This window comes from Myotis nattereri (assembly GCF_964212035.1).
Source record: "Myotis nattereri genome assembly, contig: HAP1_SCAFFOLD_127, whole genome shotgun sequence".
In the NCBI taxonomy this organism is placed as follows: Eukaryota; Metazoa; Chordata; class Mammalia; order Chiroptera; family Vespertilionidae; genus Myotis; species Myotis nattereri.
The window spans coordinates 122797-147456 of NW_027669653.1; the positions used below are offsets into that span (position 1 = coordinate 122797).

The following is a 24660-nucleotide window of genomic DNA, read 5'->3' on the forward strand; positions in this document are numbered from 1 at the left end:
CTTTCAAATATAAATAAAACTGCTATAAACATCCTTGTACAGGGTTTTGTGTGGACATAAGCTTTTGACCTCCTTGGATAAACACCAAGGAGTATGCTTGCCGGATGGGAAGAGTGTGTTTAGTTTTATAAGAAACCACCAAACTGTCCTGCAAAGTGGCTGCACCCATTTGCATTCTGATCAGCAAATATGAGAGGAGCTCCTGCTGCTTCTGATCCCAACTGCATTGGGTCACGTGGGCCATTCACATAGGCAAGTAGTGGAATCTTGTTTTAATTTGCATTTATTTCCCTGAGGGCATATGATGGGAGCGTCTTTTCATAGGCTTCCTGGCCACCCATGTATCTTCTTTGCAGTGATATTTGTTCAGGTCTCTGGCCCATTTTTATAATCAGGTTGTTTGTTTCCTATTGTGGAGTTTTAAGAGTGCTGTGTGTATTTTGCATAACAGCCCCTTTAGCGAATGTGGTTTTTGCAAATATTGTCTTCCAGTCTGTGGCTTCTCATTCTCCTGACAATGCTCTCGCAGAGCAGACATTTTTAATTTTAAAGAAGTCCAGCTTACCAATCATTTCTTTCATGAACTGTGTCTTTGCTATTCTACCTAGAAACTCATGACTGTACTCAAGGTCATCTAGATTAACTCCATTCTCGTTTTGAGTTTTATAGTTTTGCATTTTACATTTAGGTCTGCCGTCCACGGAGGTAGTTTTGTACAGGTAAGAACGGTGTCCGATTCCTCTTCTGCATGTGGGTGTACAGATGTTCCAGCACCATTTGTTTCCAAAGCGGTCTTGGCTTCATTGTGCTGCCTTCGTCCCTCGTCAAAGATCCACTAACTGTGTGTGGCTCTGTTTCTGCTCTCTGTTCCTTTCTACTGGTGTATTTGTCTGTTCTTTCACCAGTGCCACGCTGTCTTGACTGCTGCAGGTTCACAGTGAATCTTAAAGTCGGGTCTGTCAGTATCCAACTCGGTTCATCGCCCTCAGTACTGTGGTGGCTGTTCTGGACCTCTTGCCTCTCTATTAACTTTAGACTCAGACAATATCTACAATGTAACTCACTGGGATCGGTGGATTGGATTGAATCTATAGATCGGGTTGGGAAGAACTGACATCTTAATAATATTATCTCCCTATCCATGAACATGAAATATCCCTCCATTTAATTAGTTCTTTGATTTTCTTTATCAGACTTTTGTGGGGTTTTGTTTTCTTTTCTTTTAAATCCTCACCCGAGGATATGTTTATTGATTAGAGAGAGAGGATGGGAGCCATGGCTGGTGTGGCTCAGTTGGTGGGGCATCATCCCACACACCAACGGGCTGCTGCTTCGATTCCGGGTTGGGGCACATGCCCAGGTTGTGGGCTTGATCCCCAGTAGGGGCCGTGCAGGAGGCAGTGATCAATGTTTTGCTATAGCAGGGATGTTTCTTTTTCTCTCTCCCTCTCCCTTCTTCTCTCTCTAAAAACCAATTTTAAAATCTTTTTAAAAAAAAAAGAAAACAATGAGATAGAGGAAGGGGGAGAGAGAGAGAGGGAGAGAGAGAAAGAGAAACATTGATGTGAGAGAGAAACATCGATAGATTGCCTCCTGGATGCTCCCAACCAGGGAATCGAACCCAAACCCTCTGGTGTATGGAACAAAGCTTCAACCAACTGAGCCACCTCTGGCCAAGACCTTCATCAAACTTTTGTAGTTGTCCTCATGTAGCTCTTGCACAGATTTTGTTAGATGTCTAAGTTTTTCATTTTGGAGGGGCTAATGTAAATGATATTTTTATCTTTAAATGCCACCTGCTCACATGTCAGGGCAATCGGCATTTTGACATGACCCTTGTTCCTGCAACCTTGCTATAACCGCTTACTCGTCCCGGGGCGTTTCTTTCTTTTGTTAACTCTTCCAGCTGCTCTACAGACAGTCATGTCATCTATAACAAACAGTTTATGTCTTCCCCGCAGCGTGTACACTTATTTCCTTTTCTCATCCCCCTGTATTAGCTGGCACTTCCCGCCTGGCCTGAAGGGGAGTGGCGTGAGGGCGAGTCCTTGCCTCGTTTCTGGTCCTTGTGGGCAGGCTCTGAGTGTCGCCGGAGTGTGATGTTCATGCAGGACTTCCGTAGATATTCTTTATCGACCTGGAAAGCCCCCTGCACCCCTGTTTACTGAGAGTTTTATCATGAGTGGCTGTTGGTGGGGTTTTGTTCTGTCCCCTGGGGTGTCCCGTGCTTGGAGAAGTGCTGCCCATGTGGGCCCTTAATGATCCCTGGGGAGAAAGGGGTGCAGGCGTGGAGAAGTGTCCTGCAGAGAGGGGGCCTTGCCCAGGGAGGTGCGGGGTAGGCCAGCGGGTGGGAAAACCACCCACCCGCAGTAAAGCACAGGTGCCGGGACGTGGGAGCTGTGGTGGGAGCCAGAGGGGGCCACACTGCAGGCTGCGCGTCCGGGACCCTGTCGCGGAAGGAGAGCCCGGACTGGGGAAGGCTCTGGAACAGGGAGGAAGGGGTGGGTCTGGGACCAGTGTCCGAGCTCAGGAGCAGGGCCGGGCAGGAGTGGCCCCCGGAGCAGCAGAGGCGGCAGGGGCTCAGGCGTCATGCCCTTCAACTCTTCCTCCCTGTCTGTCCAGGAGGGCAAGGGAGGGCTCAGGAGGCGAGTGGCAAGGGACCTCTCTGCCCGGCTCCTGCTCAGACCCCGGGTGGCTCTGAGGACACTCGCCCTGGGCGTACTGGTGCCACAGCAGCCCCCTGAGGGGCCAGGGGCCAGGGCCCGGCCCTGGGGAACCGTCTGCTCCGCCACCCTGGGTCCCTGTTCTCTCGGGAGACTCCTGTTCGGGCCGCAGGGCTCATCCACTTTGGACCCAACATGAAATCCACAAGCGCACCAGTCAGTGGCCAGCATCTCCGCTCGCCCCTCCCAGCAGCCACGCTGCGGCCACACGTCCTGGGCAGCGGATGTGCCCGCCTCCACATTCACAGGAGCTCAAAAGTCAGCCACGGGGAGGGGGGCTCGGGACGGGGGGCGACGGGGAGACCGAGCCCCATCTCTGTCTCAGTAATGGATAAAGGGGTCCTGACCCTCCATCTTGAGAGCTTTAGCAAGACCCTGGCCGAAACCTTTCCCCTGCAAGAGCCTCCCAGCACACAGCAGGCGCTCAAGCCAAGATCTGTCCTTCCAGCCTCATCCCGTGGGGGGAAGAACGAAGGCGCTGGGGCCAGACCACGTCCAGGCACAGGGATGAGGGGCTGCGAGTCTGGCATCAGCTCTGCCTCCGCTTCCCCACGCGTGAAGTGAGGGACGCCAGAGGCCTCTGCACTTAGATTCTGAATCGGTCCTCACACCTGGCACGCGATCATGGCGCGCACAGGGCAGACGGCCCATTCCACAGAGGAGGGGCGTGAGACTAGAGAGGGAAGCTGCTGGCCGCTAGTCACACAGCAAGCAGAGGGGACCTGCCCATTGAAGTCCAGGCCTGCCTGGCTCATGCCCAACGCCGCAACTCCAAGCCAGAGATGGCTCCCGAACAAGACATCGCCAGACCCTCGGCACAGGGCACCTCTGCCCCCTCAAGGGAAGCCTCACAGGGCTCGAGGCATCCCTGAAGGGCCCGCGCCTTTGGAGGGACATTGAGGCCCATTCACAGGGCTCTGGTCTGAGTTCAGGTGCAGTTTGGCACCTGCCTCTCCCGGTGGCCTCCTCGCTCAGGCTCTGCTCCCACCACCAGGACGTTCTGAGAAGTAGAGGGTGTTGGGAGCGGCCGAGCACGCACCGGCACTGGGGCACGGGGAGCGGCCGAGCACGCACCGGCACCGGGCACGGGGAGCGGCCGAGCATGCACCGGCACCGGGCACGGGGAGCGGCCGGCCGAGCACGCACCGGCACCGGGCACGGGGAGCGGCCGAGCACGCACCGGCACCGGGCACGGGGAGCGGCCGAGCACGCACCGGCACCGGGCACGGGGAGCGGCCGAGCACGCACCGGCACCGGGCACGGGGAGCGGCCGAGCACGCACCGGCACCGGGCACGGGGAGCGGCCGAGCACGCACCGGCACCGGGCACGGGGAGCGGCCGAGCACGCACCGGCACCGGGCACGGGGAGCGGCCGAGCACGCACCGGCACCGGGCACGGGGAGCGGCCGAGCACGCACCGGCACCGGGCACGGGGAGCGGCATGGTCACTATGATTTCTGAGCGCCGATTCTCAGCGAAACGCCACGCCACTTCCTGAGAAGTAAAGGCACCCGGTGACACCACAGGCTTCTGAACTCACCACCAAAACATCCCAGCAGCAGCCAGCAGCCAGGGGAGGAGGCCGAGGACACCAGGCCCCCCAGGCCACACAGGACCCGGCCAGACCATGGCAGCAACTCATCAGTGCATCCCGTCTCAGGAGGGACACTCAGCAGCCCAGGGAGGAGGCTGGGGCTGGGTTTGGGGCTGGGGGGCTGCTGGGGCTTGCAGGGAGGCTGAGGCTAGGGGGGCTGAGGCTGGGGCTGGGTTTGGGGCTGGGGCTGGGGCTGGGGGGGAATGGGGCTTGCAGGGAGGCTGAGGCTAGGGGGGCTGGGGCTGGGGGGGGAGGCTGAGGCTGGGGCTGGGGCTGGGGGGCGAGGGCGGAGGGGGGGCACTGCAGGAGTGAACCCAGCCTCTCCCTCCAGCCACAGTGCGCTTTCAGGGAAACTGGCATCGAGGAGCCGACCCTCGGGCGTCAGGCTCCAACTGGGCTGCGGTGCGGCCTTTCTGGGCCTCGGTTCTGGCATCTGTGAAATGGGACAGCGACTTCCTGTCCTGGGACCAGCCAGGAAGACCCACTGGGATGAGAAAGGCCCACACTGGGCAGGGGCTGGGGAGGGCGGCCAAGGAAACCGCCTCCTCCCAGGAGCCACAGCTGCCAGAATAAGCGGACAGGAAGGCTTTTCGAACGAAAGGCGGCTCCGCGCTCTGAACAGGAAATGCGAGCGGAGTGATGAGGTGGAGGAGCCGCTCTGCGTGGCCAGGACTGACCGGGTCTGAGGGAGGGCGATGTCGGGGCCACGGGGCCGGGAGCGGGAGACCAGGCACACTTAGCTCTGCCACGGGGTGGAACTGGAGCGACACGAGGGAGGACACGCAGTGACAACTCTCAAAGCCACAAAGGCACAGGCTGTCGGATCCAGTGGGTTCATTTCCAGAACCTTTCGCTCGGACGCCCAGGCACGACGTCCACACCTGGCGCCTGTAGCAGCACCATGTGCACTGACAGGCAGCGGACGGAGACCCGGATGTGCATCAGGAGACAAGCGAACGGCGTGGAAACGGAGCCCCAGGCAGGCGATGCCAGGGAGACTACCCTCCTGCGGACCCAGCGCCAACGACAGGTGTCGCCCACTGCACCCGCCGCCCGGCCACCTGAGGCAGGGACCAGCCACAGCTCCACTTTGCAGATGTGCAAACTGAGCTCAGAACAGCTGGCGAATGTGCCCAAGTTCACACAGCGGTCAGCAGCAGGGACCGCGCACAGAGCTCCCACACGACGATCCCCAGGTATGCTGCTAACTAGGAGGTGCTTCTTAACAAAGAAAAAGCCAGGCCGCAGGGCAATACATTCAGGTTGGTCATAGGTAACGGGCTGAACAATGGCCTCCAGAAAAGAGGTGTCCACCCAGGCCCCGTGAGTGTGGCCTGTGCAGGCGTAACTAATGCAATTACCCTGCGTGAGGATGGGCCCTAACTCCAGTGACAAGTGTCCCAAGAAGAGGAGGGGAGGGGAGGCGGGGGGAGGAGGAGGAGAGGGGAGGAGGAGAGGGGAGGGGAGGGGGAGGGAGGAGGTGAAGGGAGGGGGGAGGGAAGGGAAAGGATGGGAGGGGAGGAAGGGAGAGGTGGGAGGGGAGGGGAGGGGGGAGGGAGGAGGTGAAGGGAGGGGGGAGGGAAGGGAAAGGATGGGAGGGAGGGAGGGAGAGGTGGGAGGGGAGGGGAGGGGGGAGGGAGGAGGTGAAGGGAGGGGGGAGGGAAGGGAAAGGATGGGAGGGGAGGAAGGGAGAGGGGGAGGGGAGGGGAGGGGGGAGGGAGGAGGTGAAGGGAGGGGGGAGGGAAGGGAAAGGATGGGAGGGGAGGAAGGGAGAGGGGGAGGGGAGGGGAGGGGGGAGGACTGTGTGGAGACAGAGGCAGGGAGCAGAGGACGTCTAGGAGCCAAAGCCACCAGGATCCCAGCAGCCCCCGAAGCGGGGAGAGAGGAGAGCCAGTGGGAGGTGGCCCCTGCCCACACCGCACCGTGACCTTGGGCTCTGGTCTCCAGGGCTGTGTGCTTAAGTCTCCAGCTGTGGTGCTGACTTGGCGGCCACAGGAAACCAACACAGGGTCCGCCTCTGCCCGACCTCCCCCGCCCGCCTCAGCTCCCTGGGCCCGGCTGACTGCCCCACCCCAGAATGCCGCCCGCTCCTGGCACACATCAGCCCCTCTCCCGGGCGCCCATTTCCCTGATGAGGAACAGGCCACGCCCGCCACTCCCTGCCTGCTGGCCCGCGACCAGGGGCCGGGTGAGTGGGGACCCTGAGGTGCCCAGAGAGCAGCTGCCTTAGGACTGGCCAAGCCTCCAGGGCGGGACACCTGGGCCAGGCCCCGGGTGCCTCAGGCTGGGCTGGCAGGGCCCCTCTGCTCCACTCGCAGCCCCCAGGAGGCCTGGCTGCCCAGGGACTACGTGGCCTGGAGGCGCTCAGCGCCTGGGGGGGGGCCTGGCTGCCCAGGGACTGCGTGGCCTGAAGGCGCTCAGCGCCTGGGGGGGGCCTGGCTGCCCCAGCCGGGCAGGTGCTGCCGACAGCTTGAGGCCCAGCAGGCCAAGGGGATGGGCACAGCTGAGCCTCCTGCCCACGAGGCTGGGAGAGAGGAAGCTGCCGGCTGGCCTGCCCTGCCCGCAGAGCCAAAGCCAAGAAGAATGAAACATAAAGCCCCGACTCACACGTGGAAACAGGCGCAGGGAGGAGAGCGCCAGGCGATGGAGTCCCTCGGGCCCGGGCTCTCCGGTCCCCTGCAGCAGGCAGGGCGGGGACTGTCCTTCAGACCCAGCCCCAACCAGGCTCTGCCCCCAAACAGCCGTCTTCCCTTTTCCTGAGAATCCTGAGCGAGCAAGACACGAAGGCCAGTGCCTTCCCTGAGGTGTCCAAGCAGAGTGGCACCCTCCCACCCGGCTACACCGCACCCTCCTACCCGCACCCTCCCACCCGGCTACACCGCACCCTCCCACCCGCACCCTCCCACCCTCCTACCCGCACCCTCCCACCCGGCTACACCGCACCCTCCCACCCGCACCCTCCTACCCGGCTACACCGGACAGAGTGGGAGCTGCACTGGCCTGGGTTCCCTAGGCCCCAAGGGTGGGACCTGCCCCAGGTCAGGGAGCTTGGCTGCAGGTGACTGGCCTGGGCGGGGGGGGCTGAGCTACGGGGAGACTGAGAAATACAGATTCCCAGGCTGTGTCCCCACCAGGATTCCTGAGGATGAAGCCAGGAGCTCTGGATACTCCGACGCTCCCAGGAGGGTCTGAGGAAGTGGCAGCCAGTCAGCGCCTCTCCTGGCTAAGATGAGCCGATTCTCACCTCCAGGTTCCCTGGCTCTGAGAGGCTACAGCTTCACGACCCAGAGAAGCCCTGACCGTGCGTTTCGGTGGCTCATGGCTGAGTCTGATCAGCCTCCACCCCAGGCCAGGGCGCTGGCACCGCAGGGGCAGCAGGCGTGGGGGCCCCAGGGGCGGGACGGGAGCTGCAGGCGCCTGTGTCGGGGACACACTCGCATGCTCTCTGCGGGCACCTCGGGAGCATGGCGCTGGGCTGCAGTGGGGAGACGGGGTGAAAGGAGAAATGCACTCTCTGCCCTTGCTGCTGCTCCTGCTCATGGTGAGCTGCAGCACTCCTGTCGGGAATGTCATAACTGACAAAAGGGTATGGCACGTCTGGACTTCCTTACATATTTGTTCCCTTCTTTCTTTTCTCCTCCCTCTCTGCCCAGACCTCACCCCCAGCCCTAGCACAGGGCAGGGCACTTGCTAAGAGGGGAGGGAAGGGGAGGGGAGGGGAGGGGAGGGGAGGGGAGGGGAGGGGAGGGGCCAGCAGGACTAAAGAGGCAGATGTGTTAGGGGGATCCAGGCCCTTCCACACCCTCCTTCCACAGGCCGACTTGTGGGCTCCCCACCGGCCCAGAGGTCCCAGCACCTCGGGAACCCCTGGAGTCCACCCGCCTCTGCCCTCCATAACCCAGGCAGGCCCGCACACGCTGAACTTGTGTGGCCTGAACTTGGCCTGAGACCAGGACCCAGAGGCCCAGGGTCGGGGCAGTGGGTGGCACACGCTGGCTGCTACCATCACAATTACTTTCTGCTGTAAGGGACAGAGACGTGCAGCCTGGAGCCACCCTCAGGGAGCAGGCTGCAGCTGGAGGGAGGGGGAGGCGGACAGGGATTGGGGACACATATCTCTCCCTGCCCTCTGTTGTCCTTGGCCTTGGGACCTCTCCATTACACACACAACACACATGCAAACACGCACACACATGTGCGCACACACATTGCTCAGCACCTCCCCGTCTTCACACACTCCCTCCTCCAGCCCAGCTTCCTCAGTCAGTCTCCACAGGGCTGCTAGGGGCTCGGGGGACAGAGGGTCTTGCTGCTAAGCAGCTGGGCCACGTCTGGCTGTGGTTGTCCCTCTCTGGGCCTCAGGCTGCCCCTCCCACCGCGGGGATGCCACGTCTCACCCCACCTCCAGGACACCCCTCACGGGGTGAGGACAGCCAGAAGCTGCCTCCGAGGCGAGCCTGCCTGGGTCGCAGCCCCGAGGGGCATGGCCAGCCCCTGGTGGCACTCAGCAGTCCGCAAGGTCCCTGCCCCTGGAGCCCGTCAGCTCAGTAAGCCCGGCGTGGCTCAGGCAAGGGCCACAGAGAGACCAGAAGGAGGAAAGCATGCGGGTTCTTTTTAAAGTGGGGAGCTGGTCAAGTTGAATATGGCAAATCTTAAAAAATAAAAAATAAAAGAATGTTAAACCTGAACGTCATGATCCAAAAAGAGACTGGGCAGGGGGAGTGAAACCCACTGACACAAGATACAAATGGCCAGTGGACACCTGGAATGCTTAGTGGGCAAGACAAGGAGACACTGGACCCTGGGACACCCAGCTCTGCAGCTAGCCCCCCCCACACACACACACACACACGTGCGCACGCATGCACACGCACGCACACATGCACACGAACAAGCACGCACCCGCACACACACATGCGCATGCACACACACGTTACTGCAGGAAGGCACAGAGATTCATGGCGGGAAGTGGGGGCCATGAGAGCTGAGCAGTGGGACTCCCCGAGCCTCTGTATGCTCAGATCTGCAGTGAGAACAGCTCCTGCCCTCACAGGGGTGCGGGGCGGGGGGCAACCTAAGCTGCACGCAGGCTCAGAGCTCGAAGCAAGTAAGGTCACAGATGCAACTCAGCACAGAGGAGGGGCCTGAGCTGAATGCCAACTCCCTCCCCGGCACAGACAGATGGCCGGCAAGGGCCCAGAGCAAAGGTCTGAACGCCAGCTCTGCCCCGACAAGTCCCACGATTCTGGGACACTGATGTCACCTCTCTGAGGCTCAGTTTCCTCATCTGCAGAATGGGACGTCATTCTGGCTACTGAGCACTCGCATGCCTGGTCGCTGCGCACCCACTCGCAGCGGGCACCCCTGCAGCACATCGGACGAAAACCCTGCCCTAGAGAAGCATGCGCTCAGAAGGGACGGCAGGAAACAAGCTGAGCAAGTGAGACGGGGCGTGGCAGGCGGCAGTCAGGTCTCCACAGGACAGCGCACGGCGGGGGGGAGGGGGGGTGCGTGGTGGTGATGGAAGGGTGGCGTACTGAGAACTGTACACCTGAAAGCTTGTAATCTTATTAACCATTATCACCCCCAATAAATCAATAACAACATTTTTAAAAAGAAAAATACAGGAGAGGGATGTAGGGAAGGGAGGCCATGGTGCTATCCAGGAAAGCCTCCCGGAAGGGGCGACATCTGGGCAAGACCTGAGAGTGGTGAGGCGGGGGCTGTGCAGAAATCTGGGGAAGAGTGTTCCAGGCAAAGGAGGCAGCAAGTGCAAAGGCCCTGGGGGAGGCCCAGCAAGGAGCGGGGCAGGCAGTCCAAGGGGGAGGGGAGAGGGATGGGAACGAGGACTAGGCTGTGCAGGGCCTGGGGACCATGGGAGGAGGGTGGCTTTGTTCTGAGTGAGAGGAGCCCAGGGCTGTCCCGGGACTACAGCACCCACAGCGCACGCAGGGCACTCAGAGCGGAAGCGGCCGCTCGGTGGCCTGAGGAGCCTCGCTCTGACGGCTTCATTTGTTGCGCGCTGGCCCTCTCCAAGCCTCAGTCCTATGGAGATCCAGACCCAGGGAAGGGGAGAGGGGTCCCCAAGACCTGCTCTGAGGCCCTGAGAAAGGGCTCCCCTCCTCTCTGGCCACACAATGGACCTGCATCCAGTGCTACAGAGCAGAAGGCCGATTAAGGGGCTGGACCAGGGACCCCTGGTCTCCACAGCCTCACGCTGCCCTGCAGCCTCCATCAGCATCCAGGCAGGGGCCTGAGCTGGGGCGCATCGGCTGGGGCAGGTGTAGGAAGAGGGGCAGGGACAGCAGGAGACAGCCTGGCCGCAGCAATCACCGGCCCTTCTGGCCTCCACGTCCAGGGCAAAGCTAGGAGGGAGGACAGATTCCCAAGGCCCTGGCATCACCAAGGCTCCCCCTCCTTCACCGAGCCCCCTTTCCACTGAGACCCCTGCCCAGAGGCCACAGAGGGGCGCACAGTCCTACTCTCCCATCCTGGGTGCTCTCAGCAGCCTCCCAGCCGGTCCTCAATCCCACCCTGCAGACGATGAACTAAGGCCCAAGAGGAGAAGTGGCTCAGCCAGTCACACCGCAGGCCTCCCTCACCTCAGCCGTCTGCCCTGAAGTCTCCTCCCAAACACCGAGGTCGGGGGGGCAGGGCGGTCTCTGTGTACCCAGCACCATGTATGAAGCAGACCCTGTGCTGGGCCATGGGCATCAGAATGCCAACGCGCCACGCACATGCCAGCACAGCAAGGCCTCACGAGGTCCCTGTGGCCAGAGAAAGCAGCCCAGACCCTGACCCACCAACATGTCCTGAGCACCTGCTGCATGCCAGGCCTTCAGGGGGCCCCGGGCCCGCAGCACCTGGGCAGCCAGGAAGGCGAGCAGACACCAGGGCCTGTGTGGGCCCAGCCCCAGGCGAGGGGTGGCAGGAAGAGATGCCACGCTGTTCTGGTGGCGCACAGAGGCACCTGCGGGGTATCTGGGCAGGAGGAAGCATATAGCTCTGTCCCTGGCAGAGCACCAGTCCCTCCCAGCGCTTCAAACCTCCTGTCTGTGCCACGGAGAGAATGCCACCCTCTGCACCAGCAGACCATTTGGAAATTAAATGAGAGTGCAGCACCCTCAGCCAGTGGACAGAGCCCCGGGACAGGAAGCTGGGCACCGAGCAGGCGGTGGAGGCTTCTGCTCAAACCCCCGACTTGCTGTGTGGCTTTCAGCGAAGACTCCGCCCGCTCCGGGTCCTCTTCCTCCCAGCACAGCTCACTGGATGGCCCTCCACCAGGCACTCGCTGCGCAACCGGAAGCCCCATGGGGTCTGACATGACAGCCGGGATGGGGGCAGCGTCCTGGGCACAGGCTGACAAACGGGCTCTAGCCCCTGCCCCAAGAGAAGGGCCATTCCCTCGGGCTGGGGAGGAGGCTCTGCTGTCCCCTCGCCAGGAGGACAAAGAAGCTGTCAGGGGCCCGGAGTTCATGTCTGCCAGGTCTATGACAACACCCAATCCTAAGAGTGCCATGGTGGACACTCAGTGATGCACCAGGGCCCCTGCTGCCCAGCACCCGGAGCCCCCTCTTGTCCCTCGGGGGTCAGCACGCCCCTTCCCTCTGCACCTGCTGTCCCTCAGAAGCTTGTAACACTGATGGGAGTCCTTCCAAGGTGTCCCTCCTGGAGCTGCCAACCTCTGCTGAGAAATCTCTCAGGACTCAGAATAGGGGTGGGGAGTAAGGGGTGTGAGGGGCGTGGGGGGATCTTCCACTCTAAGCCCCCCTGGCAGCACCCAGGGCTGGGGCCCCTACCTGACCCTCGGGGCCACATGGCACAGTCCGGGGCTGGAGCAGCCCGGCCCAGGTGAGGCTGGGCTGGGGCAGGGAGCAGACGGGAGCCAGGCTTCCTTTGGCACCTGGGGGTGGGGTAGGGCCGGCCAGAGGGCTGCAGGTCTCAGACCCAGGCCTCTGGGGAGACAGACTGCCACTGGGTTTCAGGGTTTGGGTCTGGAGGGCAGAGTCCCCAGCGCTTTATCCCAGGGCTCCCACCAGAGGAGAAACGGCCACAGGCAGCACAGGCTCCAGGTGGGCCTGCCCTCGGGGAGGGGCAGGTGGCCCTGGTCCCGCAAGTCCCGGCTGTTGAGAGGCAGAGGCACCTCCTGGAGCGAAGACCTCCTCCACGGAAACACGGCTCTGTGCCCCGTCCCCTGCTCCCTGGCAGGTCTGAAGTATCACGTGCCCTGAGCACCTTCCAAACCGGAGGGACAGGAGCACTTGGCGGGGAGTCTGGCCTGAAACCCAGGGGTCCGGGGCTGCGGGGCATCCTCCCCGTGGGCCAGGCCCATCTAAAAGCAAGAAGCTTTGGCTGGAGTCGTCGGCTCGATCGCCAGTACAGAACACCATTTCCAGAATGTTTCCACTCCATCAGCACGGAGAGTGAGAAGGAGAAGCGATTCCAGGACCGCAGATCTTGGATCGGGGGAGGGGGAAGCACTTTCAGGGCCGCTCATGGACTGGGACCCCATCCGCCGCCCCCCCCCACCCCACCCCACCCCCCCCCCCCCGCCCGCCGCCCCATCCCGGGGTCCGGGGAGATCAGACAACACACGCAAGTGCCTCCCGAGCCCCTGGTGCACGTCTGCCAGGGGACCGAGAGCGCCTCAAAGTTTCCCGGCGCTCCCCGGAATGGAGGTGAGCAGGGAGCAAAGTTCCCGGTGGCGTAGCAGCCGGAGCCATGGCAGGAGCAGGCAAGCCTGCAGTCGGCATGGCCTCCGATGGCTCCCCAAACTCTCCCATCCCCTTCCCTGTGGCCCCACCGCCTCGCGCTCATCCCGAGCCGAGAGGGCCTGCGCGGAGCGGACGCCAGGCCCCCGGGGGCCGCGCGCCGGTGGCCTCGCACTTACCTCGGCGAGTGTCCGGGGCGCGGCGCGCTCCGCGTCCTCCGAGCTCCGCGCGGCCGTCCCCAGCCCCGGCCGCCGCCGCCCCGGCCGCATCGCCGCCGCCGCCGCTCAGGGCAGCGCCCAGGGGCGCTCCAGGCCGAGGGGCGCGTCGGCTCCGAGCGCCGATCGCTCGGGGTCAGCCGTGGGTCGGGGGCGCGCGCCTCCACGGCGCCCCGGGGCGCAAGGCGCTCGCTCCGGCCGGCGCGCCTGGAGTCCGTCCCTCCGTTCGGCTGCGAGAACTGGCGACGCGCTTCCTCCCCCGCCCTCTGTTATCTGATCCCAGGCCGGCCGGGCGCGCTCCCCACGCCCCGCGCCCCGCCCTGCGCTACCTGCGGGCTCCCGGCCCCCAGCCGCTCGACCCTGGCGACCGAGCTGAGGGAGACCGCGGCAGCGGGAGGCAGGGGAGGGCGGTGAGCGGGATGGAGGGCGAGAAAGAGGCGGGAGGCGGAGGCACGGCGCGCACCCAGCTCCGTGTCCTGCGGCCACCGGAGCACAGCTCTGCAACTCCTCCAACTCTCCCCCGGGAGCACCCTCCCAGCGCGCCCCGCCGCCGCCCGCCCCCCTCGGGAGGAGCGGGGGCTGGCCCAGCCAGCGCGTCCCCAGCCTGGGGAGGTCCCCCGCCCATCAACCACTTGCGCACTGGGGCGCGCGTGCGCGCGCGCGCGCGCGCGCGGGCACACACACACATACACACAGAGGCATGTCCTCCAGGGACAAGCACAAACAGGTGCACACAGAGCGCACACACAGTCCAGGGAATCTTGCAGGCAGCCCATACACAAGTTCACCCACACATGCAAAATGCATGCCCTGACATGTATGAGGTTGCAAGTGCACAAGGACATACACACTCATACATGTACATTCAGGGTAGTATGTGCACTTATACACCCAGATCCCGGCTTGTACACCTCTCAGAATTCTTCTCCCGTGCACACCAGGCATGTACTCACACATACCACCTCCCCCTTTAACAGCCTCTCCGCTTCCATCCTGCGCTGTTTGACTTCTCTCAAATCCTGCTTTTCCCTCTGTGCTCCCCTCAGTTCTCCCTTTTTGCAGACCTGACCCCGCTGTGACCCGCTTCTCCTGCCACCTCTGCCTCTGGAGGAGGGGCTTTTCCCAGCCTGTCCCCAGGGACCCTGCCCTCCCAGCCTCCTGGGCCCATTGTCTGGGCCTCTGATCTCAGCCGCCTGCAGGGCCCAGGACTTCCCTCCTGGCAGACGGCCCTGACCGCTGGGCCTGGGCCTGGGCCTGCGGAGACCCCATTGTATCACCAGTCTGACCCCTGGCTCCACCTTGGAGCCCCAGCATTGGGCCAAAGAGGTGGGTCTGTGCCCAGAGCACAAGCCTGAAATGAATCCCAGGCCCTTGGCCTCCAGCTGCCCCTCGATGTGGAATGTAATTATGTATCTGAGCTGCGGGAGGCTGGCTGCAGAGCGGAGGGGTGGGGGTGGGGGCGGAGGGGGGAGCAGGATGCCTCCCGGCCAACGCCTAGGCTGCTGGACGCTCAGACAGACCAGTGCAGGCCTACCTGCCCGGCTCCTGCCCAGGCTCCGGGCCCCAGGAAGCTAGTAGCTGCCACCTGGCCTAGGTCACCCAGAGAGTTCCCAACCTCAGGCTGTGCTGGGTTGAATCCCACCACCTCTGCTGACCAGCTGAGGAAGCAGGTCAGGTCGGCTCCCCAGGCCACGCTTTCCCAGGATCAGGTGGGGAGTGAGGATTCCCGCCTCCTGGGCCTGCAGTGAGGGTCCGCGAGTGCCTCCCCCAGGCACCCAGCACGGCGCCAGTTCGGCCTGGGCCTGGCTGGGCCCCTTGCTGCCACTGCAGCCTCAGCAGTCATTGGCCCTCACACAGGAAGGGTGGGCTCGTACCTGCAGAGCTGCTGAGGGTGAGTGGGGCTCAGAGCAGGGTCTGTCCCCGCCAGGATGGCTGTCCAGCCTGCAACGGGTAGAGGGACACCCCAGGAGGTTCCAGCCACCCCCCACCCCCTTACCCCCTCCCCCCGCCCTGACTGGCACAGCTGTCCTGGCTTCCTCCTCCCCTCGAAGACCAACCTCCCAGGGGGCCAAAGGCTCTCAGGAAACTTCTCCTTTTCCCTGGAAATGACCCAGGAGGGAAGTGACTCAGCTCCCCACCGTCCCCTCCCGTTTCCCAGAACAGGGAGGCTCAGGTCATCACAGAAAGAATGGCTCCCACCCCCCCGGGGGGCTCGTCGTGCGCCCCAGGGGAGCCAGCGCATCCCCTCAGCGGTTGGTGGTCTCATCTGGAAAGGACAGAAGCCTCTGGGCACCTCTGTCTCTAGGTTCTAACAGCTCCCAGGACAGGGGTGAGCCCAGGGCATTCTCCACCCTAAACCCACCTGCAGCAGCTCCCGGCCTGCCGCTCACCAGGGAGCCAGGGAAGGCAAGCAGCGCTCCCCGGCCTCCGAGACGCCCCAGGGCCGCTCTCCATGCCAGTCACAGACCACGCCAAGCGTCCTGCCCAGGTCCCTGAGCAGAGACTGTCCTTGCAGAGGCCAGCCCTTCAGGCTCCACATCCCACCATCCTGGCCCACCTCTGGTGCCAGAATTCAGTTCTCAACCACCATCACATCACATAAGCAGCTGCTAAGGGCCCAGGTGCATGGCCCTTCGCTGGGCCCCATGGGTGCCAGCCTCCCTCCAGGGAGCGCGTCCATGTTCCAGATGAGGCACAGAGGGCAGGATGTGTGCCGGGGTCTCTCTAAACAGCCCCCATGCCTGCCCCCTGGCTTCCTGTCTGTGAATAAAGGGGCTCACAACCCCCCCGCCCCCCCCCCCCCCCCCGTCAGGGCAAGGTGCACAGCCACTGCTCCCTCTGGTGTTGAAGGGATGCCCCCAAGCAAGGCCAGGTGTGCGGGACCCAGACAAGTCCCTTGCTGAGGTCCTGAGAAGCCAATGACAGGAAAGGGAGTTGTTGTCCCACACACAGTAGGAGTTCTAGCAACAAACACCTTTCCAGCCAGCCGGCATGGCTCAGTGGTTGAGTGTCAACCTGTGAACCAGGAAGTCACGGTTCGATTCCCAGTCAGGGCACATGCCCGGGTTGAGGCTAGATCCCTGGTGGGATGCTTCTATCTTTGTCTCCCTCTCCCTTACTCTCTGAAATCAATAAAAACATATTTTAAAAACAAAACATACCTTGCAAACCCCTCTGATTCTGCCCAGTGCCCAGCTTCCCCTTAATCTGAAATTCTCTCTCTTCCCCTGGGCCTGGCACATAGTAGCCATTTAAGAGACCCTTGCTGCCAAGGTGCCCTCAGAGCGCAGGCAGGAAGGCCCACAGGGACCACCCCTTCTGCTGAAGAAATCGAGGCCCAGGCAGGGAAGGTGGCTCCCAAGGCCACCAAGCCACCCAGGCACGGGGAGCAGCCTGCTGCTGGGCTGGCTGGGCTGAGAGAGCAGCAGGCTGTCTGCTGGCTTCTGTAATATTTATGTCTTAATATGACGATGCCAGTGCATTTGTTTCAGTCATAAATTAATCATGGGCTGAGATGTGAAGACCAGACGGTCCCTCGCTGGTGTCGGTCTGGTACCACGGCAGCTCCTCGGAGCGCTCGAGGGCACCTCCTCCCAGGAGCCCATTCGGTCCCCCCCCCCCGGGCCCCCTCCCCAGGATTTCAGCCCAGCCCCAGCCCCAGAGTCAGGAGACCCTTGAAACGTACAATGGGCTATGTGTGCCCAGCTCACTCTCGCAGGACAGCTGTGAGAGGCAAAGTCCCCAGGCCCGGCCCTACGCCCCTCAACTGGCCCAGTCCCTCAGCCTTCCTGTTCCAGATGCACTGTCCAGTCATTCAGCCCTCGATGCCACCAGCTCAATTCTGTCACTAGACTTTATCCCCAAACTGCTCTTCCTTCCGGGACGGCTCACCAGGGCCTCCCCGTCCCGTCCCACTCCTTCCCACACCAGCCACTCTCCGAGGAGCCTCATTTCCTGGGGGTCTCCAGCGAGGCATGTCCGTCTGTACAGACAGGGACAGGTCTGTCCGGAGTGTTCACAGCCCAGGCTCAGCACACAGGCACAAAGGGACACAGGATGAGAGGCACCGGGGCCACAGGGCAGCTCCTGGCAGAAGCCTGGCTCCTCCCCGCTCCCCCCGAAAGTGTCCAGGGCCTGGGCTCACCCTCCTTTCACCTCCACCCACAGGCAGCTCATGAGAGCCACACCCGGCTGGTCCAGGACCTGCCTTTCCCGGGTGCACAGCCCGTGGCCAGGAATCAGGGGGCACAGGATTGCATCCCATGGGGCCAGGGGAAAGGAGGCCCAGCACGCAGAGCTCAGGCCCAGTCCCTTCCCTCAACGCCATGTTCCCTACGACAACAGCCGTGGCTGTGACAATGGCAGGATGTGTGCATTTGCCTGTGCCAGGCTCCGTGGGCGCATCAGGGAGGATGACGGGGCAATCGCTCCGGTTGAAGGTATAGAAACGCCACCCCGGTGGGTAAGTGAAGAAATGAGACCTGGACGGGTCTGAACTCCCAGTGAGAGGGGTGCCTGGGAGGGTGGCCGCCCACCCTTGCCGGGCACTACGAAGGAGTCAAGAAAGTGACTGTCTGGCTCCCTCGAGGCCACACTCCCCTGCCTGTCCCCGGGCACCCGCAGGCCCAGGCCGACCCTGGGGCATTGATTTGAGGGGAGTAGACATGAGGCATGGCTGGCGGCCTGGGAAACAGGACACTGGGCCCCTCCCGCTCGGCAGGAAGCAGCATTGATTAGCTCCGCCAGAGCCCAGAGCCGCCACCTGACTATTTCCCTCATGAGCAGGCTCTGCCCTCCCCCACTGCCTCCCCTCCCCCCCTGCCTCCTGGGGAGCTTCAGCCGGCAGCGGTGGGCCCAGGAGCCAGGAGGGCAGCCCCGGGTAACCTGGCCTCTCCTGGGTGCGAGGAGGGCACTGTCCTGGCTGCGCAACCTCACAGGCACCTGGTCCATGTCCTCCGGGATTAGGCCCTTCTTTGGGAGCTATGCTCCCTGGGGACTCACCACCTGGATCTAATCTATCCTACCACCTGGTGCCTGGGGACAGGGACCATTCCCAGGGCCCAGGGGTAGGCAAGTGGCCCTGACCTGCCTGTGATTGGTTGAGATATGGGCATGTGATTGAAGCCAAGCAATGAGGACTGGCCCTGGACGGGCTGAATCAGCTGGAAAGGAAGGAGCTCTATCTTGCAGGGGCTGCTGGGGACCCCTTGGCTGCTGCATGGGCTGAGCCCCCCCAAATAAGACCCACCCACAGGAGCGGAAAAGCTGAGGGAAGCAGGAGTCCAGACAGGCTCCTGGCGGCCTTCTGATCGCGCCCGGGACCTTTGAGTTTTGCGACCTAAACCGCCCTTTTCTCACTGGAGGCTTTTGAGATGGGTTCTGCCCTCTCCAGGTCCCCGCTGGGGGAGTGGTGGGTGTAACACGACCAGCAAGGACTCAAAAATGTCCTCAAGCCTCTCAACCCTCTCCCTCCTGCCTGCCGGGTGCGTGAGGGCTGCCTGGCAGACCTGGAGGACAAACAGGGTCTCCCTTCCTTCCGTCTCACTGTCTCCCTCCCTGTACAGGGACAGAGCTTCCAGGAAGGCGGGCAAGGCCTGCTGGTCCCAGGATGACAAGAATAAAGGGCAACAAAGGGAGGGAGGGAGGGAGTCACTCCAGCCTCTCACAGTTAGAAATAGCTTCCCTTCAGGAGGCCTGCTGCTGAAATAATGCAGCCGCCACCCGCCACCCGTGGGCACTGCCTGCCTCCTCCCTCCCGTCAGAGGGCCCTCACTCTCGGGATGAGGACTCTGCCCCCAACACCTGCCCCATGACCAGCCCCTCACCCTTCCTTCCTCACAAGGAGGCAGGCTGAAGCTGGGCCTCAGTGAACTCGTCTCTGCAGTGGGCCTGACTCTGGCACAGGAGGTGGGGCGGACGGACCAGGACGCGGCCGCCCCGCCCTCCCCTAAAGGACTGCAGAGGCAGAGCAGGGCCTAAGGCGCGGCCCTGGCCCTGTTTATGTGGAGAAAACTGCCGATCTATTTGCATGAGCAAAGGAAGCCTGAGGAAGTTTGGGAGTGAAACTGTCAGAGGTGTGTCCTCCTGAGAGGGGACCCCTCCTTGCTTCGCTTTTGTGTGCAGCCCACACCTTACTGCTCCCCGAGTGCTTGGGGCCCCGCTGCTGGCCTGGCCTCGCCAGCCGGGGACCCTGCAGCCGCTCAGGCCTCCAGCCTGGCTGTGGGCCGTGAGGAGCGAGAGGCGTTTGGGTGCATGTGACCCACGGCCACATCCGACAGCATCTGGGCTCTGAAGTCCGTACAGAAAGAACTTTACGTGACTTTATGTTTTATTTTTTAATTTTATTTTTTAATATATCTTTATTGATCTCAGAGAGGAAAGGAGAGGGAGAAGGAGAGGGAGAGAGAGAGAGAGAAAGAGAGAAACATCAATGATGAGAGAGAATCATTGATCAGCTGCCTCCTGCACGCCTCCCACTGGGGATCGAGCCCGCAACCTGGGCATGTGCCCTTGACCAGAATCAAACCCGGGACCCTTCAGTCCGCAGGCTCTATCCACTGAGCCACACCAACCAGGGCAACTTTATGTTTTAAAGTCGGGTTGTGGTGTCCGTGCAAGGAAGCCCAACGGCTCTCTGGTTCCGCAGGTCATTCCAGGAGTCGTGGCCGATGCTCCTCTCCACAGGGACTCCCCAGCCGGGCGCTCAGGGCCAGCCCTGGGAGAGGCGAGTGGCTTTCTGGGTCCTCGCTCTCTGCCTCCAAGCCTTGGCCTCAGAAGCTGAAACAGGCACCTGCTCTCCACCCCAGTGCCAGTGCCCAGGAAGGGTCTGGGGCAGGGGTGGGCAAACTTTTTGACTCGAGGGCCACAATGGGTTCTTAAACTGGACCGGAGGGCCGGAACAAAAGCATGGATGGAGTGTTTGTGTGAACTAATATAAATTCAAAGTAAACATCATTACATAAAAGGGTACGGTCTTTTGGTTTTTTTAGTTTTATTCATTTCAAACGGGCCGGATCCGCCCGCGGGCCGTAGTTTGCCCACAGCTGGCCAGTGGGTGGGTGGGTGATGTAGGTCTCCTGAGGGGTATGGGGAGGGCCCGGGGCAGCCCCAGACCCATTGTGGGGGCTCAGGAAAGGGGCCCCCCTTGCAGCCTCACCGATGCTCTCCTTCCCAGGCTGGGCCCCACCCCACTCCAGGCACCCACCGCCCCCTGGGCTGCCTCAGCACAGCTCGCCCCATCACCCACCCCCTCTAACTCCGACTTTCCTCAAGCAGGGGCTCCTGAGGACTAAGGGGTGTCTCTGCTCTCCCTCCTCAAGCCCATCCCAGCACCGGCACCACCTGACTCAGTGCCACCTCCAGCCAGGTCACTCCCTGCCTCGAACCCAACCCTGACGTGTCCATCACAGCCTGGAGCAGCCAGCCCAGCTCAAAGAACACCACTCTCTATCCCAGGAGCTCTGTGTCTAGGAGTGAATCCCACCAGCTGCTTGCACCCCGGCAGCAGGATGCACGTCCCAAGTGTCTCCCTTCAGAGTAGCAGCAGCTGCAAAGCCTGCCACACGCCAGAGCCGCGTGAGGAGGTGAGGATGGAGAGTCAGTGTCCACGGGCCCGGCCAGCCCGAGGCCCCAAGAGGCCCTGGCCTGGAGACAGAGGCCCATGGCTGGGGGCCGAGCCTGGGAGATCCCGGCTCGGGGGGCCCCACAGGTCCAACTGCCCAACAATTCTTGTACGAGGTGCCACCCTGGGTCATGTGCCGCTTCTACAGAATGATGGACGCCCTGGAGCCCAGCGACTGATGCCAGCTTGCCGCCCTGATGGGGCGAGCTCAGACCGCGCTCCTGTGGCCCCAGATCAACCGAAACGCCCGTGTGACCAACCTCATGCACATCCTCACGCACTTGCAGCTGCTCCGTGTGAGGGACATTGAACCACCTGGCACCCTCCCGTCCCCCTCCCACCCTCCAGCACCACAGCCCCGAGGACCTGCTCCATCTCTGCACCCTCTGAGGCCAAGGCCCCCAGCCGCCCCCCCCTCAGGAGTTGCAATCGTCAGCGTCCCCCCACCTCCTCCCAGCTTTTCCAGGCTCCCAGAACCATTCTGGGCCTGAGTGCTGCCCTGTCGGAAGCCCTGCTGCCCTCGGCCGCCGCCACCATCTCTAGAATCCTCCTCCACCAAACAGAGCCCAGAGAACCCAGGTTCCTTCCTGCCCGGGAACCCCCTCTCTATTCTGCCGGCCCTCCATGAGGCTCCCAGGGCACCACAGCTTCTCGGAGGAGCTGAAGGTCAGGAGGGCGGCTTCGGACGTGTGCACGGGCATCCTGAGGAGCACGGGGAGCGCCGTGGAGACGATGGACGAGGAGGCAGACCTGGGGTGGCCACTGTGGGCAGAACTTCCTGGCTGCGCGGAGCAGCAGTCAGTCTTGTCACCAAACATCGTGGACTGTGCTGGCTGCTGTGCTCAGAGCGGCGACCACTGCCTTGTCTGCAGCTTCCTGCCTGGCGGCTCCCTGGAAGGCCCTCCACTTCCAGGCCCAGGCCTGCTCCCCTCTCCGGGGCCAGCGCTGGGCACCCTTCTGAGCACAGCCTGGCGAGTCAGGTTGACCTCAGGATGGCCCCAACCTCGCCCACGGAGATGTCCGGAGCTCCAGCGTCCTTCTGGATGACAGGCGGATGCCCAAACTGGGAGACTTTGGCCTGGCCAGTCTCGGCCATTTGCAGTGGCCAGCCCTGGTCAGAGCAGCACCGTGGCCCAGACTCGACCTGAGCGGCACCTGGCCTGCCGGCCCGAGGAACACGCCACGACCGGAGGCTGGCGGTGGACACCGACACCTTCGGCTTCGGCAGGTGGTTCTGGAAACCCTGGCTGGCCACAGGGCTCTGAGGACGCGTGGTGCGAAGGCCAAGTACCTGAAGGACCTGGTGGCAGAGGGCGCAGAGGAGGTGGGTGCCCTGAAAAGCACCCAGACCGCACACCACGCTGGTCGGGCCTCAGAGCCTGGGCTGCCCCAGTCGCCTCCCAGATCTGCACGAAGCACCTGGACCCCAGGCCCGGGCCCTGCCCCCTGAGCTAGGCCTGGCCCTGGGCCAGCTGGTCCTCTGCTGCCCGCACCGCCAGGCTGAGACCCCATGACCCAGGTGGACGAGAGGCTGGAGAAGCCTCAGGCCGCAGTGGCAGGGCCGCCCCTGGAGGCAGAGGCTTCTGGCCGCAAGCCCCTGCTCCACAGGAAAACTCCTACATGTCCACCAGCAATGCCAGTCCCTGGCAGCCCCTGGCAGTGCCCTCAGAAGCCTCGGCCCAGGCAACGGACCAGCTCCAAAAAGGCCCCACACAGCCCGTGGAGAGTGCCAAGAGTGTGTCTGGCATGTCTGCCACCCTCCATTCCTGGCACCTGACTGTGGACTGCCCCCAGGCCCAGCCCTGCCAGACAGCCCTGCAAGGGGGCTATCACATGGGCCCCTGCACCCCCCGGGCAGGCTGCTGTACTCAAGGGGGTGCCACCGGAGAGTTATGGGGGAGCGGCCCAGAGCCCCAGCCCACAGCCGTGCAAGGATCAACCTGGGCTGTTGTGCGTCATCGCGGCCACCGCAGATGGTCATCGACTCAGCCTGACAGAAGACAGTGCAGAAGCTGGCCTTGTACGAGGACGGGGTCCTAGACAGCTCCCTTCCAGACTTGGGCCTGGACCACCGAAACAGGTGGGGCCTGGAGAGAGTGATGGCTTTCAGAGCTGATCTCTTCACCCGGGCAGACCCCCAAACCCAGATGTCCAAGTCCTCATGGTGGGACGTCCTCAGAGCACACACACCCTCAGCAGCCTGTGGGTGGTAGGGGTGGGCCCAGCCTCTCAAGGCAGAGCAGGTGGTGGCCCCTGTGCTGCAGGGGTGTGGGCACAGGCCACACTCAGAGCCACCGGGCCGGCTGCCGGAAGCCATCCGTGGGGCAGGACATCTCAAAGGCCTGCCTTCAGCCCAGCACTTGGGGGAGAGGAGAGCCTCGGTCACGGGAGGGGTGTGTGGGGGTGGAATGCATGTCTGAAGGCTGCTGGCTGCCCCGCCAGAGGAGCGTGGGGGGGACCCGTAGGGAGGCAGCAGGGAGCCGGGGCCCCTGAGGGCGGGGCAAGGCATGTGCAGCCCGGCCCACAGCGCAGCCGTAGCCCTTCCCTTCGTCCTTGGCTGAAGCCCTGCGGGAAGGCGGCCACTCTGTGCAATAGGCCGGTGAGGCCCGGGGCTCCCCAGCTGCTTGCGACGTGGAAAAGTGAGGTGTGGTTGCCCCTTGGTTCTGTCCACCAGCTCGAAGTGAGGGCTCTGAGATACCCCAGAGAGTCCAGCCGCGCCCCACATCAGGCCAGTGTCTGTGGGCTTCTCCGAGGAGCTGGGAGCCAGCCTAACGTGTCTGCTCACGACCCAGGCCACCCCTGGGTGCTACAGACAGGCTCCCAACCAAGTCACCTCCAGAGGCTGCAGGCTCAGCACCAGGCCCAGGCAGTGGTGTCACAAAGGGGCCACTTCCCAAGGTTGGCCTCGGCCGGGGCCTGGGTTACCCAGACAGTGAGAAGCCCCAAGGTGAGAAGTTGGGATCAAGGCAGAGAAAGAGGGGGAAATGGGACTTGCAGTTTTGGAAGCAGGTGAAGTTTCATGAAGCCCAGGGCTGTCGCACAGGCTTACAGTGACTCTGTGTCCACAGTCATGACGCACTACATGCCCCACAAAGCGAGGCATTGGTGAAGTCCCAGTTGCACTAGAGCAATAAAATCTTATGTTTCATCCAAGAAAAAAACAAAAGAAAGTGAAGATAGAGATTCTGTGAGAACAGGGGGCTGGGCAGTCCGACTGCAGGGGAACGCTTGTAGGGGTTCAGTAAGTATTTGTTGAGTGAATCTAACAGGGAACATTTTCTGAGACAGTGAAAACAACACAGGGCAGGAGAGAGAGTGCTGGGTGCCGTCAGGTTTATTCTGAAGCAAGATATGCACATACATGCACCCATGCATGTTTGGTAGAATGTTCTGGAAACATATACCAGAAACTGGCTGCCTGGATGACTGGGAGGTTAGGGAGCAGGAGGGAGGAGAGCTGCTTCTGTGAGTCTTCTGCATCTTTATCCCATGTGTCCCCAACATGAACTAATGTTTAAAATAACTCAGAGATCAGGGAAGAGGGAGCCTGGGAGGTTGGTCCAGAGAGCCCGGCTGTCATGCCCGTCCTGACTCCCCCCTTTTCTCCTTTCCATGTCAGCTTCCTGCCTGCTCCCCCTCCCTGCAGAATTGCCCAGCCCATCTGTGACTGAGAAACACTCTACAGCAAGCATGTCAAACTCGTGGCCCACAAAGAGTATTTTTGTGGCCCAGCCAATATAATGGTATGTCAGAAACATTTTAATAAAAATTTTGTAACTTAGTTTTTATAATAGCC

General features: G+C 62.3%; 1 pseudogene across 1 annotated transcript; it reads left to right on the forward strand.

Annotated features, from left to right (window-relative positions):
* Positions 1-5218: 5218 nt before the first annotated feature.
* On the forward strand, positions 5219-22980 carry LOC308512554 (interleukin-1 receptor-associated kinase 1-like; annotated as a pseudogene). The gene is made up of 4 exons: positions 5219-5513; positions 6362-6505; positions 20952-21443; positions 21502-22980. The product of its transcript is annotated as an interleukin-1 receptor-associated kinase 1-like (transcript).
* The last annotated feature ends 1680 nt before the right edge of the window (positions 22981-24660 follow it).